The following is an 18,490-nucleotide window of genomic DNA, read 5'->3' as shown; positions in this document are numbered from 1 at the left end:
TCTGCACAGATTATCTTAGGGTGGATTTCTGCAGAATCTGTTTTGGGAAATGCTACAATAAAGTACACTGATTGCTAAGTTAAAGCAGGAAAGATAAATCAATCCAGGCTGTCCTCATCATTTTAGCAATAGATGGACTAGTCATATAATTACATTAAAAAGGCTTGCTTTATAGAGGCAGCAGAACAGATATAGCATGCTGAGTGGCAGTTCCAGAATTATCTTTTGTCTTAAGTTGGTGGCTAATTTCAGGGACCATGAAACTTGTTTGTTTCCTGCAGCTGGATGACAAAGAAAAATGGACTCAGAGTTCAGGAATACTTTGTAAACCCATAAACTCAAAAGTCTACTTGAAGGAGACCTTGGAGTTATCTGTTGCTGGTATTACCAAAGGAAGAAGAATGGACCATTCTATCAGGTCTTCTGCTGGCAATGTTAAAGTAATTTAGTGGAACCTCCGCCTGTTCCCGAGTCAAAGGCATGTGCATAGCTAAGAACTCAGAAGAAAGCCCAATGGACCCTCCCTGTCCTATAAAAGGTATGAGTTCATACCCTCCTTTCAATTCACTGTCCCAGTATTTTCAATGGCAAGGCTCAAACATTTAGGATTTTATTCACGTCCTTTAAATGCTTAAACTCAGGCTATGTAAAGAAATTCGCCAGTCTTTTTTAAAAAATTTATTTTATTTGTATTTATTTTTGGCTGCGTTAGGTCTTCATTGCTATGTGCGGGCTTTCTCTAGTTGTGGCGAGTGGGGGCTACTCTTCATTGTGGTGTGTGGGCTTCTCATTGCAGTGGCCTCTCCTGTTGCAGAGCATGGGCTCTAGGCACGCAGGCTTCAGTAGTTGTGGCGCGTGGGCGTAGTTGCTCCGCGGCATGTGGGATCTTCCCGGACCAGGGCTCAAACCCATGTCCCCTGCATTGGCAGGTGGATTCTTAACCACTGCGCCACCAGGGAAGCCCCACCAGTCTTTTAATATTCATTGAAACTTGGTCCTTATGAACATGTTCTTCCAGGAGTTACAGGGCATCAGGACTTCTTTTGGTTCTCTTTTGTTCTCAGAGGGCATCAGGACTTCTTTTGGTTCTCTTTTGTTCTCAGAAGGGTGGCTGAAATGCAGCTTCAAAGAGGGAACCCTTCTCCTGAGGTCAACCACCTAAAGCGCCTCTAAGTTTCGTCAAATTGATTTTGTTCTCTGTCTTTGGTGTGTATGGCAATAAGGCAGCGACGATCGGCAGCTCTCTGCTTTTATTACAGTTGGAGGCGAGGGCTTTTTACTTCAATAACCACAGTTTCAAGTCCTGATAGATACAATTTGAAAACCCTCTACAATGTTACTGGCCAAAACAAATTCTGTTCAACATGGGCAGCCTGGTACTTGCTAGCTGTGTGACCTTGAATGAATACCTTACCCTCTGGGCTTCAGTCTGTTTCCTTACCTTCCGTGAGGGTTGATCTAGTACCTACCTCAAAAGATTGTTGGGAAGAATGAATGAGGTTGTACAAGTACGGCACTTAGTGTTGGGCACATAGCCGACACTTTAGCCATTTAGACACTTCAGTTACCTGGCACTAAAGAGTCTTTCCGTTAAGCTTTCCACTTTAGCTCATCTTTCCTTCCCTACTCTCACTCACCCTGAACCTTGCTGAAGGAAGAGTCTACTCCTATTCCCAGGCACTCTACTTTTAGTGAAGTGGCTTCCAGCCCACTCTCCTAACACTGTCTCTCAAATTCATCAATGACTTACCAAGTCTACTGCTTAAGTTTCCTTCACTTGGCCACTGGACTACAAGTGGGCTGACTTAAAAGCTGCTTTTGCCCTGGGCTTCTATAACACACTGTTTCTTGATAACCTCCCCAGAACCCCCATCACTTTGATTCTTCCCAGTCAGTTTCATTCCTTTCTTGGTTAGGGCTGTGAGGTCAGGGAGGTCTGGGTTTGAGTATGTCTCTGCCATGTACTAGCACTGTGACCTCAGGTCAATTCCTTAAGCTCTGTGAGCCTGTGTTTTTCTCATAAGCATAATGGTTATAAAAACAGTACCTCTTTTTCATAGAGTTTGTTTTGAGAATTAAATAAAATATATACTTATCATAGTGTTGGTAGTGCAGTATGAACTTAATATACACTGCAGTATTAGTAATATCTGATTCATTCAGCACATTTATTGTAGAATAAACATGGGTTAGACATAATCTATACGTGTCTGCTTCTCATATTTTACCTTAACATTAGCCTATTCTTTCCCTCCTCACCCTCCATCTGACCTTTTCCGCCTCCTGAATTCACTATTAGTTAATGGCTCTTCTGTCACCCAGCATCCTACACTCAATTCACCTTTAACTCTCCATCACATCCAAATGTTCATGCAGTCCAGGGCATTTATCTCAGCAAGGGCTCTTCACCCAGCTCTCCACTCTATTTCTAGTACCTACCAGGTCATACCGGACCACCACAGAGGCCTGGGTGGTTTTCCTGCCACTGGTCTCTCAGTTTTCTAACATAGCATGCCCTTCTTTCCATACTGCTAACCTGATCATGTTTCTTCCTTGTCTCAACCCTTTTGTTGGCACACTCATAATACAACACAGTCAGCTAAAGCAGTCCTTCCTGATTTCATGCCATGTTACTTACCGGCCACCCCCAGCAGACTCCAATCTCTTTCTACTGCCTAATTTTTTGACAAATTTTAGAAAAATCATTAAAATTTTATCAGTCTCTTACTATAGGTAGAGTGTATAATAAACGAATTTGGAAAAAATGAATGTGAATAACAAGGAACACTGGGTCCAGCTCTGTCCTTAAGAGTGTCTAAACATTGGCAATAGCAGCTTTCAGCTTTTTTTTTTTCAACACTGATAATTAAATGCAAACCTAGCACTTAGGTTTTGGTGGCTAACACGGTTTTCTGCTCGAAGAAAGCAAAGTTCTTTGGAAAGTAGTGAATTCTATGCCTTGGGGCAAGGAAAACTCAGGTCTGAAATGTCTTACTGCCAGACAACGAGGATACCTTCAAGGATGGTGATGGTAGGGCTAATGCTGAAAGGAAAGAGAAGCCAGTTTAAAGCAGGTCCTACTAGACAAGTTGTGATATCAATTGTGATGTCAGAACTTCAATAGCAATAAAAGTTATGACAATGAAGAGGATAATTATAATAATTTTATATAACTTTGTGGAAGCCATAACTTTTTAATGCTGAGTTAATATAAAATGTACAAAAATGAAGTTGAAATCTAAAATAACTATAATTGGATGCTTAATTTATTTTATTGACTTTAATAAGTAAGGATTGGGACCTCAGAGAAGATGGCGGAAGAGTAAGACGCGGAGATCACCTTCCTCCCCACAGATACACCAGAAATACATCTACACGTGGAACAACTCCTACAGAACACCTACTGAAGGCTGGCAGAAGACCTCCCAAAAGGTAAGAAACTCCCCACGTACCTGGGTAGGGCAAAAGAAAAAAAGAAAAAAACAGAGACAAAAGAATAGGGACGGCACCTGCACCAGTGGGAGGGAGCTGTGAAGGAGGAAAAGTTTCCACACACTAGGAAGCCCCTTCGCGGGCGGAGACTGCGGGAGGCGGAGGGGGGAGCGTCGAAGCCGCGGAGGAGAGCACAGCAGCGGGTGCGGAGGGCAAAGCGGGGAGATTCCCGCACAGAGGATCGGTGCCGACCGGCACTCACCAGCCCGAGAGGCTTATCTGCTCACCCGCCTGGGCGGGCGGGGCTGCGCGCTGGGAGCGCAGGGAGAGGACTGGGGTTGGCAGCGTGAACACAGCCTGAAGGGGTTAGTGCACCACGGCTAGCTGGGAGGGAGTCCGGGGGGAAAAGTCTGCACCTGCCGAAGAGGCAAGAGACTTTTTCTTCCCTCTTTGTTTCCTGGTGCGTGAGGAGAGGGGTTTAAGAGCGCTGCTTAAAGGAGCTCCAGAGACGGGCGCGAGCCGCGGCTAAAAGCACGGACCTCAGAGACGGGCGGGAGACGCTAAGGCTGCTGCTGCCGCCACCAAGGGGCCTGTGTGCGAGCACAGGTAACTCTCCACACCCCTCTTCCGCGAAACCTGTGCAGCCCGCCACTGCCAGGTTCCCGGGATCCAGGGACAACTTCCCCGGGAGAACGCACGGCGGGCCTCAGGCTGGTGCAAAGTCACGCCCAACTTGGCCGCCGCAGGCCCGCCCCGCACTCCGTGCCCCTCCCTCCCCACCGGCCTGAGGGCGCCAGAGCCCCCGAATCAGCGGCTCCTTTAACCCCGTCCTGTCTGAGCAAAAAACAGATGCCCTCCAGTGACCTACACGCAGAGGCAGGGCCAAATCCAAAGCTGAGCCCCTGGGAGCTGTGAGAACACAGAAGAGAAAGGGAAATCTCTCCCAGCCTCAGAAGCAGCGGATTAAAGCTCCACAATCAATCAACTTGATGTACCCTGCATCTGTGGAATACCTGAATAGACAACCAATCATCCCAAATTAAGGAAGTGGACTTTAGGAGCAAGATCTATGATTTTTTTCCCTATTCCTCTTTTTGTGAATGTGTATGTGTATGCTTCTGTGTGAGATCTTGTCTGTATAGTCTTGCTTTCACCATTTGTCCTAGGGTTCTATCCGTCCCTGGTTTTTTTTTTAAATTTTTTTCTTAATAATCAATTTTAATTTTAATAACGTTATTATACTTTACCTTCATTCTTTCTTTCCTTCCTTCCCTCCTTTAGACAATGAATCATCCCAAATTGAGGAGATGGTCTCTGACAGCAAGATTTATGATTTTTCCCCCTTTACCTCTTTTAGTGAGGGTGTATGTGTATGCGTCTGTGTAAGATTTTGTCTGTATAGCTTTGCTTCCAACATTTGTCCTAAGGTTCTATCTGTCCTTTTTTTTTTAAATAAGAATTTTTTAATTCAATAACTTTATTATACTTTATTTTATTTTTACTGTATCTTCTTTCTGTCTTTTTTCCTTCTTTCCCTCCTTCCTTCCTTCCTCCCCCCTCCCTCCCTCCTTTCTTTCCTTCTTGCCGTCTTTTCTTTGCTTCTTTCTTTCTTCCTTCCTTCCTTCCCTCCATTCCTCATACTTCTACTAATTCCCTCTACTTTTTCTCCCTTTTATTCTGAGCCGTGTGGATGAAAGGCTCTTGGTGCTCCAGCCAGGAGTCAGGGCTCTGCCTCTGAGGTAGGAGAGCCAACTTCAGGACACTGGTCCACAAGAGACCTCCCAGCTCCACATAATATCAAACGGCGAAAATCTCCCAGAGACCTCCATCTTAACACCAGCACCCAGCTTCACTCAAGGACCAGCAAGCCACAGTGCTGGACAACCTATGCTAAACAACTAGCAAAACAGGAACACAACCCCACCCATTAGCAGAGAGGCTGCCTAAAATCATAATAAGGCCACAGACACCCCAAAACACACCACCAGACGTGAACCTGCCCACTAGAGAGACAAGATCCAGCCTCATCCACCACAACACAGGCACTAGTCCCCTCCACCAGGAAGCCTACACAACCCACTGAACCAACCTGAGCCACTGGAGACAGACGTCAAAAACAGCGGGAACTGCGAACCTGCAGTCTGCAAAAAGGAGACCCCAAACACAGTAAGATAAGCAAAATGAGAAGACAGAAAAACACACAGCAGATAAAGGAGCAAGATAAAAATGCACCAGACCTAACAAATGAAGAGGAAATAGCCAGTCTACCTGAAAAAGAATTCAGAATAATGATAGTAAGGATGATCCGAAATCTTGGAAATAGAATGGACAAAATGCAAGAAACAGTTAACAAGGACCTAGAAGAAATAAAGATGAAACAAGCAATGATGAACAACACAATAAATGAAATTAAAAGTACTCTAGATGGGATCAGTAGCAGAATAACTGAGGCAGAAGAACGGATAAGTGACCTGGAAGATAAAATAGTGGAAATAACTACTGCAGAGCAGAATAAAGAAAAAAGAATGAAAAGAACTGAGGACAGTCTCAGAGACCTCTGGGACAACATTAAACGCACCAACATTCGAATTATAGGGGTTCCAGAAGAAGAAGAGAAAAAGAAAGGGACTGAGAAAATATTTGAAGAGATTATAGTTGAAAACTTCCCTAATATGGGAAAGGAAATAGTTAATCAAGTCCAGGAAGCACAGAGAGTCCCATACAGGATAAATACAAGGAGAAATATGCCAAGACACATATTAATCAAACTGTCAAAAATTAAATACAAAGAAAGCATATTAAAAGCAGCAAAGGAAAAACAACAAATAACACATAAGGGAATCCCCATAAGGTTAACAGCTGATCTCTCAGCAGAAACCCTACAAGCCAGAAGGGAGTGGCAGGACATACTGAAAGTGATGAAGGAGAAAAACCTGCAGCCAAGACTACTCTACCCAGCAAGGATCTCATTCAGATTTGATGGAGAAATTAAAACCTTTACAGACAAGCAAAAGCTGAGAGAGTTCAGCACCACCAAACCAGCTTTACAACAAATGCTAAAGGATGTTCTCTAGGCAAGAAACACAAGAGAAGGAAAAGACCTATAACGAACGCAAAACAATTTAGAAACAAGAGAAGGAAAAGACCTATAATAACGAACGCAAAACAATTTAGAAAATGGGAATAGGAACATACATATCGATAATTACGTTAAATGTAAATGGACTAAATGCTCCCACCAAAAGACACAGATTAGCTGAATGGATACAAAAACAAGACCCTTATATATGCTGTCTACAAGAGACCCACTTCAGACCTAGAGACACATACAGACTGAAAGTAAGGGGATGGAAAAAGATATTCCATGCAAATGGAAACCAAAAGAAAGCTGGAGTAGCAATTCTCATATCACACAAAATAGACTTTAAAATAAGGACTATTAAAAGAGACAAAGAAGGACACTACATAATGATCAAGGGATCGATCCAAGAAGAAGATATAACAATTGTAAATATTTATGCACCCAACATAGGAGCACCTCTATACATAAGGCAAATACTAACAGCCATAAAAGGGGAAATCGACAGTAACACATTCATAGTAGGGGACTTAAACACTCCACTTTCACCCATGGACAGATCATCCAAAATGAAAATAAATAAGGAAACACAAGCTTTAAATGATACATTACACAAGATGGAGTTAATTGATATTTATAGGACATTCCATCCAAAAACAACAGAATACACATTTTTCTCAAATGCTCATGGAACATTCTCCAGGATAGATCATATCTTGGGTCACAAATCAAGCCTTGGTAAATTTAAGAAAATTGAAATTGTATCAAGTATCTTTTCTGACCATAACGCCATGAGACTAGATATCAATTACAGGAAAAGATCTGTAAAAAATACAAACACATGGAGGCTAAACAATACACTACTTAATAACGAAGTGATCACTGAAGAAATCAAAGAGGAAATCAAAAAATACCTAGAAACAAATGACAATGGAGACACAACGACCCAAAACCTATGGGATGCAGCAAAAGCAGTTCTAAGGGGGAAGTTTATAGCAATACAAGCCCACCTTAAGAAGCAGGAAACATCTCGAATAAACAACCTCACCTTGCACCTCAAGCAATTAGAGAAAGAAGAACAAAAAAACCCCAAAGCTAGCAGAAGGAAAGAAATCATAAAAATCAGATCAGAAATAAATGAAAAGAAATGAAGGAAACAATAGCAAAGATCAATAAAACTAAAAGCTGGTTCTTTGAGAAGATAAACAAAATAGATAAACCACTAGCCAGACTCATCAAGAAAAAAAGGGAGAAGACTCAAATCAATAGAATTAGAAATGAAAAAGGAGAGGTAACAACTGACACTGCAGAAATAAAAAAGATCATGAGAGATTACTACAAGCAACTTTATGCCAATAAAAGGACAATCTGGAAGAAATGGACAAATTCTTAGAAATGCACAACCTGCCAAGACTGATTCAGGAAGAAATAGAAAATATGAACAGACCAATCACAAGCACTGAAATTGAAACTGTGATTAAAAATCTTCCAACAAACAAAAGCCCAGGACCAGATGGCTTCACAGGCGAATTCTATCATTTAGAGAAGAGCTATCACCTATCCTTCTCAGACTCTTCCAAAATATAGCAGAGGGAGGAACACTCCCAAACTCCTTCTACGAGGCCACCATCACCTTGATACCAAAACCAGACAAGGATGTCACAAAGAAAGAAAACTACAGGCCAATATCACTGATGAACATAGATGCAAAAATCCTCAACAAAATACTAGCAAACAGAATCCAACAGCACATTAAAAGGATCATACACCATGATCAAGTGGGGTTTATTCCAGGAATGCAAGGATTCTTCAATATACACAAATCTATCAATGTGATAAAGCATATTAACAAATTGAAGGAGAAAAACCATATGATCATCTCAGTAGATGCAGAGAAAGCTTTTGACAAAATTCAACAGCCATTTATGATAAAAACCCTCCAGAAAGTAGGCACAGAGGGAACTCTCCTCAACATAATAAAGGCCATATATGACAAGCCCACAGCAAACATCATCCTCAATGGTGAAAAACTGAAAGCATTTCCACTAAGATCAGGAACAAGACAAGGTTGCCCACTCTCACCACTCTTATTCAACATAGTTTTGGAAGTTTTAGCCACAGCAATCAGAGAAGAAAAGGAAATAAAAGGAATCCAAATCGGAAAAGAAGAAGTAAAGCTGTCACTGTTTGCAGATGACATGATCCTATACATAGAGAATCCTAAAGATGCTACCAGAAAACTACTAGAGCTAATCAATGAATTTGGTAAAGTGGCAGGATACAAAATTAATGCACAGAAATCTCTGGCATTCCTATATACTAATGATGAAAAATCTGAAAGTGAAATCAAGAAAACACTCCCATTTACCATTGCAACAAAAAGAATAAAATATCTAGGAATAAACCTACCTAAGGAGACAAAAGACCTGTATGCAGAAAATTATAAGACACTGATGAAAGAAATTAAAGATGATACAAATAGATGGAGAGATATACCATGTTCTTGGATTGGAAGAATCAATATTGTGAAAATGACTCTACTACCCAAAGCAATCTTGAGAACGAAAAAAGGAACTGGAGGAATCAGGCTCCCTGACTTCAGACTATACTACAAAGCTACAGTTATCAAGACGGTATGGTACTGGCACAAAAACAGAAAGATAGATCAATGGAACAGGATAGAAAGCCCAGAGATAAACCCACGCACATATGGACACCTTATCTTTGATAAAGGTGGCAGGAATGTACAGTGGAGAAAGGACAGCCTCTTCAATAAGTGGTGCTGGGAAAACTGGACAGCTACATGTAAAAGTATGAGATTAGATCACTCCCTAACACCATACACAAAAATAAGCTCAAAATGGATTAAAGACCTAAATGTAAGGCCAGAAACTATCAAACTCTTAGAGGAAAACATCGGCAGAACACTCTATGACATAAATCGCAGAACACTCTATGACATAAATCACAGCAAGATCCTTTCTGACCCACCTCCTAGCGTAATGGAAATAAAAACAAAAATAAACAAATGGGACCTAATGAAACTTCAAAGCTTTTGCACAGCAAAGGAAACCATAAAGAAGACCAAAAGACAACCCTCAGAATGGGAGAAAATATTTGCAAATGAATCAACTGACAAAGGATTAATCTCCAAAATATATAAACAGCTCATGCAGCTCAATATTAAAGAAACAAACAATCCAATCCAAAAATGGGCAGAAGACCTAAATAGACATTTCTCCAAAGAAGATCTACAGACTGCCAACAAACACATGAAAGAATGCTCAACATCATTAATCATTTGAGAAATGCAAATCAAAACTACAATGAGATATCATCTCACACCAGTCAGAATGGCCATCATCAAAAAATCTAGAAACAATAAATGCTGGAGAGGGTGTGGAGAAAAGGGAACACTCTTGCACTGCTGGTGGGAATGTGAATTGGTTCAGCCACTATGGAGAACAGTATGGCGGTTCCTTAGAAAACTACAAATAGAACTACCATATGACCCAGCAATCCCACTACTGGGCATATACCCTGAGAAAACCAAAATTCAAAAAGAGTCATGTACCAAAATGTTCATTGCAGCTCTATTTACAATAGCCAGGAGATGGAAACAACCTAAGGGCCCATCATCAGATGAATGGATAAAGAAGATGTGGCACATATATACAATGGAATATTACTCAGCCATAAAAAGAAAGGAAATTGAGCTATTTGTAATGAGGTGGATAGACTTAGAATCTGTCATACAGAGTGAAGTAAGTCAGAAAGAAAAAGACAAATACCGTATGCTAACACATATGTATGGAATTTAAGAAGAAAAAAATGTCATGAAGAACCTAAGGGTAAGGCAGGAATAAAGACGCAGACCTCCTAGAGAATGGACTTGAGGTTATGGGGAGGGGGAAGGGTGAGCTGTGACAGGGCGAGAGTGAGTCATGGACATATACACACTAACAAACGTAAGGTAGATAGCTAGTGGGAAGCAGCCGCATGGCACAGGGATATTGGCTTGGTGCTTTGTGACAGCCTGGAGGGGTTCGATAGGGAGGGTGGGAGGGAGGGAGACGCAAGAGGGAAGATATATGGGAACATATGTTTATGTATGACTGATTCACTTTGTTATAAAGCAGAAACTAACATACCATTGTAAAGCAATTATACCCCGATAAAGATGTTAAAAAAAATAAGTAAGGATTATTAAAATACTTGGATATTTGATTTCTTCTATGTATTTATCTCTCTATAAAAGTATTATTTGTGTCTATCTGTACCAATAGCAATGGGTAGAAACTGTTCCAGAAAGGACTGATTGGTGTCAATGGTCATTAGAAATGTGGCTACCTGTTCAGATCACATCTGCTAGGAGAAGAAACCACTGGTAACGTGACAAATTACAATAAGATAGTAATGAGGCATCTGTATGTTTCCTAATATACCAGATCAGTGTATAATAATGACATGGTGGAGGACTATGTAATGCCGGCCAAGCAAAGCAGAGGGTACCCTGGGAGGAAAACTCATCATCAACCAGACGGACTCACATAAAAACCGTGCGCTTAACAGTGCTGCTGATGTGAAACATCGAGTCCAGTTACAAAAAGGGACCCAGTGAGATATCCAGGGACTCAGGTTTGAATCACTTTGTGAGAAGAAGTCAGGCTGTGCCCTGTCCAAAAGCCAACTGTTTGCCAACCCAATTCCTCTAGACTCAGGAACCATGAAAATAAGCATTTCAATTACATTTAGAAGATCTATGAAGAAATAAATAATGAAGACATATATTAAACTCATGATGTTGCTAGTTCATAACAGGCTTAAATATAATCTTTTAAGTATTATAATTGTTATTTTTGCATATGTCTTATCTGTTTAAAGTATCTAAAATGTTCAAAATACTCAGTCCCATTAAATTGCAATAAACAATGTTTAAAAGAGCAAGAAAATTTGATTTTCCAAGTTTTGTTTAGTAGAAATATTTTAAAAGTTAAGCATGAAACAAAGCAAAAAAAAGGTATTTTCTCTCCATGCACAACATCCCACCAGTCTTTAAAGAATACAATCAATATCTTCAAACATACCATCTCTCTTCTTGCCTCTGAGATTTTGTACACTCTGGTTCTTCCTCAACCTGTGATGCCCTTTCTTTCCTGGACTACCTGGTAATTTGCACTCATCAGATGTCACCCCATCTTTTCCAAATTTCCCTGCTGGTGGTTTGTTTATTCACTGAAATGTTTTTCAGTCATCTTTTATCTGCCATAGGCACAGTCCTAGGTAAAAGAGACACGCGCTCCCAACACACTGTCTGCACCCCCCATGCCAGGCATGGAGCCCGTCTAGCAACAAGAGGCAAACTATGTATAGTTTAAAACAATGCGTGTAGGTGTATGTATGTTATGTACACGCACACAAGTACAATTTAAAAACTGCAGGGCTGTTAACAATGTGCTGTGATAGTGAATTCAAGGGAAGGGGAAGCATCAGTAAGGAAGACCTGTCTGAAGAGCTAATATTTAAGCTGTGATGTGAAAAGACAAGCTGGGGCAAAATCCATGTGCAAAGGCTTGAAAGGGGGAAAAGAAACTTGTGTGTTTCATGAGCCAAAAGACTGGCATAAGCTATAAAAGGGGGAACATGGTTTGAGATGAGCCTAGGGAGAAAAGCAGGAGTGGATTACGTAGGGACTTATAGACCATGGTAATGAGATGGATATTAAGTGCAACTAGCAGCCATTGCAGGGTTTTAAAACAGGGGTAACCTGGACCACAGTCATTTTTTACATTCTTGCTGTAGCTATAGTCTGAGAACAGGAGCGTGAGGAAAAACAGAATAAACAGTTAAGAAGCTATTGCAGTAACTCAAGTAAGAGATACTGGTGGCCTGAGCTAGAATGATGTCAGTGGAGATGAGAGCCGTGGACAGATTTAAGACATATACTGAGGGACTACACATGGGAGATGAGAGAAAAGGAAGAACAGGGAGTGAATCCCAGGTTTCTGACTTGAGCAAGTAGGTATATATCTTTACAAGATAGAAAAAGTTGTTGGAAAGACAAATTTCCTTGGAGGGTGAGCAGATACGAGAATCAGGTATTTCATTGTGGATAATTTTATGCTTAAGTTGTCTTTGAAATATCTAAGAGAAGTCAGTAAGCAAATAGATATTCCTATAGAAGCTCTGCAGAGAAGTCTGTGATGGAGATGAAATTTCTAAGTCACCAGCATAGAAAGAGAGTGGGAATGGGTAAGCTTACCTAGAAAGCAACACGAGAGAGAGAAGGGAAGGGGTCCCCAAACCATACCTTTAAGAATTTTAGCCTTTAGAGTAAGGTGAAGGTAAAAGTGCCTGCAAAGGACACTGAGAAGAAATAGCCTGAGAGGCAGAAGAAAACCCAAGGTGAATTCGGCATAGTGGAATCTAAGTCAGGACAATACATCCAAAAGGCACTATAATAGTGCCAAGATAATTCGATGGGGAAAGAGTAGTCTTCAGTTAGATGTACTAGGACACCTGGATATCCACATGCAAAAGAATGAAGTTGGACCTTACCTCACGCCATACACAAATTTAACTCAAAATGGATCAAAGACCTAAACATAAGAGCTAAACTGTGAAACAGAGAAAGCATAGGCACAAATCTTCCTCACCTTAGATTAGGCAATAGCTTCCTAGATATGACCCCAAAAGCACAAGCAACAAAAGAAGAGTAACTTCATCAACATTAATAAGAAGATTACGCTCCCTCTTCCAAGCTTCCCTAGCACTTTATCCATGCCTCCATTACTATATTTAACACATTGTATTAAAATTACCCATTTAAGTGTCTGTTTAGCCAAAGAGACTGTGAATTTCTTATATTTTCCTGACTTTTTCCTCTTTATTTGTATATTTGGTGCCAAGGAGGGCACCCAACCTGTACATCCCGTGCATTATGTGGCTGGTACTACTCTGAACATACATACATTTTTACAAACATGCAATAAGGATACAAAGGGTGGAAAATATAGAGAAACCTTACCAAGGAGAAAGAACTCACCAGGGCTAATTTATTAACATGGAATAGGAAGTTAAATGGTCTTGGATTAAAACAATAAAAGGTTGAGTGATTTGAGGCTCTAGAAATAGAGAACAAAGTCTGAGCTTGACTATCCTTTACAGTAATCAAAAATGAATTTACTGTGCCCTTTAAGAAAATACGATTGCCACGTGTAGGATGTGTCCAGCCCAAATTGTTTCTCAGAGATGTTTTATCTCAAACTAATTCAAATTGTCTCTTAGTCCTATTGCCATTGAGTGATCAGCCTCTTTGGGAATTTAGCCTGACTTCTTCATGTAAAACAAGCTAATATCCCTATGCTTTCCACTGGAAAGCAACTTAGGGATCATCCAGTTCCTAGGAGAGAAAAGTGTGGTCAGAGGGGTAAGTGAAAGGACTTGCTCCAGGCACATCCCAGGTACTGCAGAGCTGACCCTAGAAGCCATGTTTGCTGGCTTGGAGCTCAGTGAGGTTTTCAGCTCCATCATGGTCTTCAACGTTCAAGAAAAACACATGCAGAAGCTGAGAATCAGGCAGTTGATTTCCTTAAGACCACCTATACGAGTGTCCCCTTTGGAAAGTGTGACCCTTAACAGCAGTGAATATGTACCCAAACACTAGTTTGTGATTTCAGTGTATGATACTGCCCAGCTCTGATTTCATAATCATAAAATCCAAGGGGAAAATCATACACTTCAAGGAAAAGTGTACACGTATACGGCACCAATGGCCAATTTATGTGGTCCAAAGGACTGAAGAATTGTGAGGAAAACTTTCAATTACTGAAAGCTCTGCTGACAGTTCAGTCCTTAAACTGGCAATGTGACGAGACTCAAACAGTGCAGCACGGGAAACCTCTTATCTTGAGCAGGTGAAATAAGACAGATGAACTTCCACAGACAAAGATAAGCCTGCTGCTAAATTTCAGGCGAAATACGCTGAACATAACAAAAACCTTCTATTACAGTCACCGGGGTTACTTTACTACTGGATTAGGTCATTGTTGTAGTTAAATCCTATTTTTTAGGAGATAAGAGAATCAAGTCAGCCTGCAGCCATGACCTATTTCCTTTTATGATATTTCAAAGTTTGGGTCAATTACGCTTCAGACATTGTCATGGGTAACAGAATTCAGCAGACAGTTCACTGAACTTCAGTTTCTCTTTCTGACTCTGTCCCATACTGGCACCCTTATGAACTTGAGAGTCATTTAATTTCTTGTTTTAATATGGTGAATGCAAAACCAGAATCTCACCTCACAGATAAACTGGGAATATGGTAATGAGTGAGCAGCTATGCTGACATATGTCAAGTACAGTTTCTGTCCAGGCTGATAGCTGTACCATCTCTCTGGTATCATACTTAATTTGGAAATGGATATAAAATTCCAATGGCTTTCGTGACTATTCATTAGTTATTCTACAGTCTACATGTATTTTGTTTGATTACTAATGAATTCCTGTGACACATTTTACTTCCTAAGAAGAATGCTCTGAAAACTCCTGCCAACTGGTCATTAAAATCCACTGCAATTATCATCAACTGAATCGAATTATTCTCAGTTACATAAAGAATTTTAATCTATTCTGTATCATTTTAAACACAAATATTTTCAGTTTATATTAACAAGATACAAACTGAAAGAAAGAATGCTCAACCGACTGTAGACCTGGATGTCTATTATGAAAGTTACAAATGCAACCCATTTCCATTTGTACTCTTCTTACTAGGGACTATGACTTGCTAAGTGCCTGCTGTGTACCAGGACCTGTGCTAAATGCTTTACATCCATTATTTTATAAACCTTAATGGCTACCCTTTAAGCCAGATACTCTTATCCCCCTCTTAAAACTGATAAAAGTCAGAAATTCACCTAAGATTATAATGCTGGTGAGTGACAGAATCTTGATTCGAATTCAAGTCTGTGTAACTCTATTATCACTTTTTTTTTTTTTTTGGTATCATAAGAGTTTCCTAAGGATACACCTTGGGAGGCGAAATCTTTTCTCTTTTCCTCACTTTGTTATCCTAGTTTTATTTTATTCATTTTAAATTTTTTATTGGAGTATAGTTGATTTACAATGTTGTGTTAGTTTCAGGTGTACAGCAAAGTGAATCACTTATACGTGTACATGTATCCACTCTTTTTTAGATTCTTTTCACATATAGGTCATTTCAGAGTTTTGAGTAGAGTTCCCTGTGCTATACAGTAGGTCCTTATTAGTTATCTGTTTTATGTATAGTTGTGTATATGTCAATCCCAATCTCACAATTTATCCCTCCCCTCCTTTCCCCCCTGGTAACCATAAGATTGTTTTCTACATCTATGACTCTATTTCTGTTTTGTAAATAAGTTCATTTGTACCATTTTTTTAGATTCCACATATGTGTGATATTATACGATATTTGTCTTTCTCTGTCTGACTTACTTCACTCATTATGACAGTCTCTAGGTCCGTCCATGTTGCTGCAAATGGCATTATTTCGTTCTTTTTTATGGCTGAGTAATATTCCATGGTATACATGTACCCAATCTTAAAGTACCAAGGGTAGATTTTCATTTGTCCCAGCCACATGATGTATGCTTATCCTTAGGATATGAACATGACATTCACATGCTGTTTTCCTTCCCTCTTCATCACCTGGTAACCTAAGCCACAATTCTTCCTCCTGGAATTCAGTTCTGATTCCCATTCTGTCTATGCTTCCCATAGAACCCTTAGCATTTCTCTGATGAGGTATTTTATTATAATGTACCCAAACTGTTGGTCTACTTATTTGTACTTATTCTTGATCACAAGGGAAGCCCCTTTATTTTTTGGCATTTCCAGGTATGATGTCTATCATTTATTAGGTGTCCACGAGATGCTTGTTGAATGGATAGTGAACTGATAAAGACAGTGGTTTTACAAAGATGTGATGAGGTTACTATGTATGACTAAATCGTTATTTTCATTGGTATTCTTCTTAGATTGTGCTATTCTAACCAGCACACAGAAAGGATCAAATTCTGGATGTCCTGAAATAAAATTCCAGTTTTACAGCATTTTTCTAAATTGTTTGGGATTTCTTCGTATTCTGTCAAAGATATAATGTACAGAATACAAGCTCAGGATATTTGATTGCTATAGAATATGTTACTTTGAAAAGAAACAGCCCTATTTCCAAAATTGTTGTTATGGTTCTGGTGGGGAAAAGATGACACACAAAGTGAGTGAAAACCAAAACAGATTTTGCTTCTTCCTGTGTTTACTCTACTTAGAATACATGAAGGAAGGCATGTTTTTCACACCTCCTGTTTAAATACCACACGTTTAAAAAGGATTAAAAAAATAAAAAGGATTAAGCATTGAAAACTCAATTTAGAAGAATAAACTTTTCATATATTTCATCCCTTGCCAACAAACAGGTTAAACTGTTAACAGAATCACATCTAAAAGATAAAAATTTCTGTCAATTTAAAAATACCTTGCGTTTCACTCATTGGGTTTTCTAAGTATCATTATAAGCCACTTGTAATCTTTGTTGTGTGAAGGATCTTTATATTTTGAGGAATAAATTTTGGTACTTTTAAGGTATGTAACTGTTACATAGCACATGAGTAATACAGAGGCTAAGGCTCCTTGAAATTTATAAGGTAGAGAGACCACACAATGCCGAATAAATAACGATAATCCGGTTGGGGTGGGAATAATGAAAGGAAGTAAGGTGGCCAGTGATTAGACTATTGCAAATATTCCAGGAAAAGATGACAAGGGCCTGAGCTATAATGGTAAAGATAGAAATGAAAAAGCAGAGTTTCAAGAGACACAGAGGGAGCGCCCAGGGTAAGGGAGAATGGCTTGTTAAAGATGACTTGTTTGCTGACAGTATATCATGGATTTTGAAAGGGAAAAAGCAGAGTCTTTGGGTTGGTAACTTACTGTAAGATCAGTTCAAGTTACCTGATCAGAAATTACGGATCTCAAAAAGTGCTTCTCCATGATACACACAAAGGGTTTGGTGGAAATGATGATAGGTGTTGACAAAATTGTGTTTCATTTTCCTTCTTCCTGGATACATAGAAAGTATCTATTTTCCAGCCTTCCTTGCAGTTAGATTGGTAATACAGCCAGCAGGCTGTAAGCAGAAGCAATGAGTCACTTCTGGGCTGAGGTTATGAGAAGTCCAGGGTGGCCTTGGAGCTCTCTTTTGCCCCATGGAATTTGACTCTGGAAGGAACTTGTTGAGACGGTGGATCAACAAGATGCAAGCAGACTGGATCTTTGAGTCACCACTTAAAAGCTGCCCTCAAGAGGAATTAAATTCACGGAACTTGTTGAAGTGAGAGATAATGTCTTATTTGTTAAGCCACTGAGATTCTGACACATGTTTGTTATCATAGCATAACCAAGTGTTGTCCTGACCAATAAAAGGGATGATGTTCACATTTTCAAAACATTTTGAGGAGAGTAACCAGGTTTAGAAGACCTCCTTAAAAGTGTTTTATTTAACTAAATGAAAGGTTCTCTCCTTGTGTTGTAGATGGCCATCTTCTTGCTATGTCCTCACATAGCACAGAGAGGAAGGAAGCTCCCTTCTAATAATTAGGGCACTAATCTCATCATGAGGGCTTTACCCCCATGACCTAATACCCCCCAAAGGCCCCACCTCCTAATACCATCCACTGCAGGTTGGGGTTTTAACATATGAATTATGGAGGGGAACAAACATGCAGTCCATAACATTATCTAATTAAAAGTACTAAATTTTATTTTAGTTCTTTTTTACTCATTTCTGTACTACAAGGATAAAAAAGTAGGTGCTATTGAAAAATAAGCATTAACCTAATTTTATGATTTAAAATATAAAAACAGACTTTAATACACTAGTATAAGTATTATTATTAAAATCTCATTTTCTGCTTTGAATTTGTAGCTATAGCTACTCTTAGT

The 18,490-nt window shown here is 39.8% G+C and overlaps 1 protein-coding gene and 1 long non-coding RNA gene across 9 annotated transcripts in view; one reads left to right on the top strand and one right to left on the bottom strand.

Annotated features, from left to right (window-relative positions):
- The window catches only part of LOC307181966, a 117,066-nt gene extending 113,745 nt beyond the window's left edge, over nt 1-3,321 (top strand). Inside the window, exons 4-5 of the long non-coding RNA XR_013827086.1 lie at nt 282-418; nt 3,289-3,321. This is a non-coding gene — a long non-coding RNA (uncharacterized lncRNA). The remainder of the gene's footprint in view (nt 1-281; nt 419-3,288) is intronic.
- Nucleotides 1-18,490, bottom strand: part of STXBP6 (syntaxin binding protein 6) — a 319,768-nt gene that overhangs the window by 25,365 nt on the left and 275,913 nt on the right. The gene's annotated exons all lie outside the window — the stretch shown is intronic.

Source organism: Stenella coeruleoalba (genome assembly GCF_951394435.1).
Source record: "Stenella coeruleoalba genome assembly, chromosome: 2".
Classification (NCBI taxonomy): Eukaryota; Metazoa; Chordata; class Mammalia; order Artiodactyla; family Delphinidae; genus Stenella; species Stenella coeruleoalba.
The sequence above is the reverse complement of the archived record's forward strand: the minus strand, read 5'-3'. Positions and strand labels throughout refer to the sequence as shown.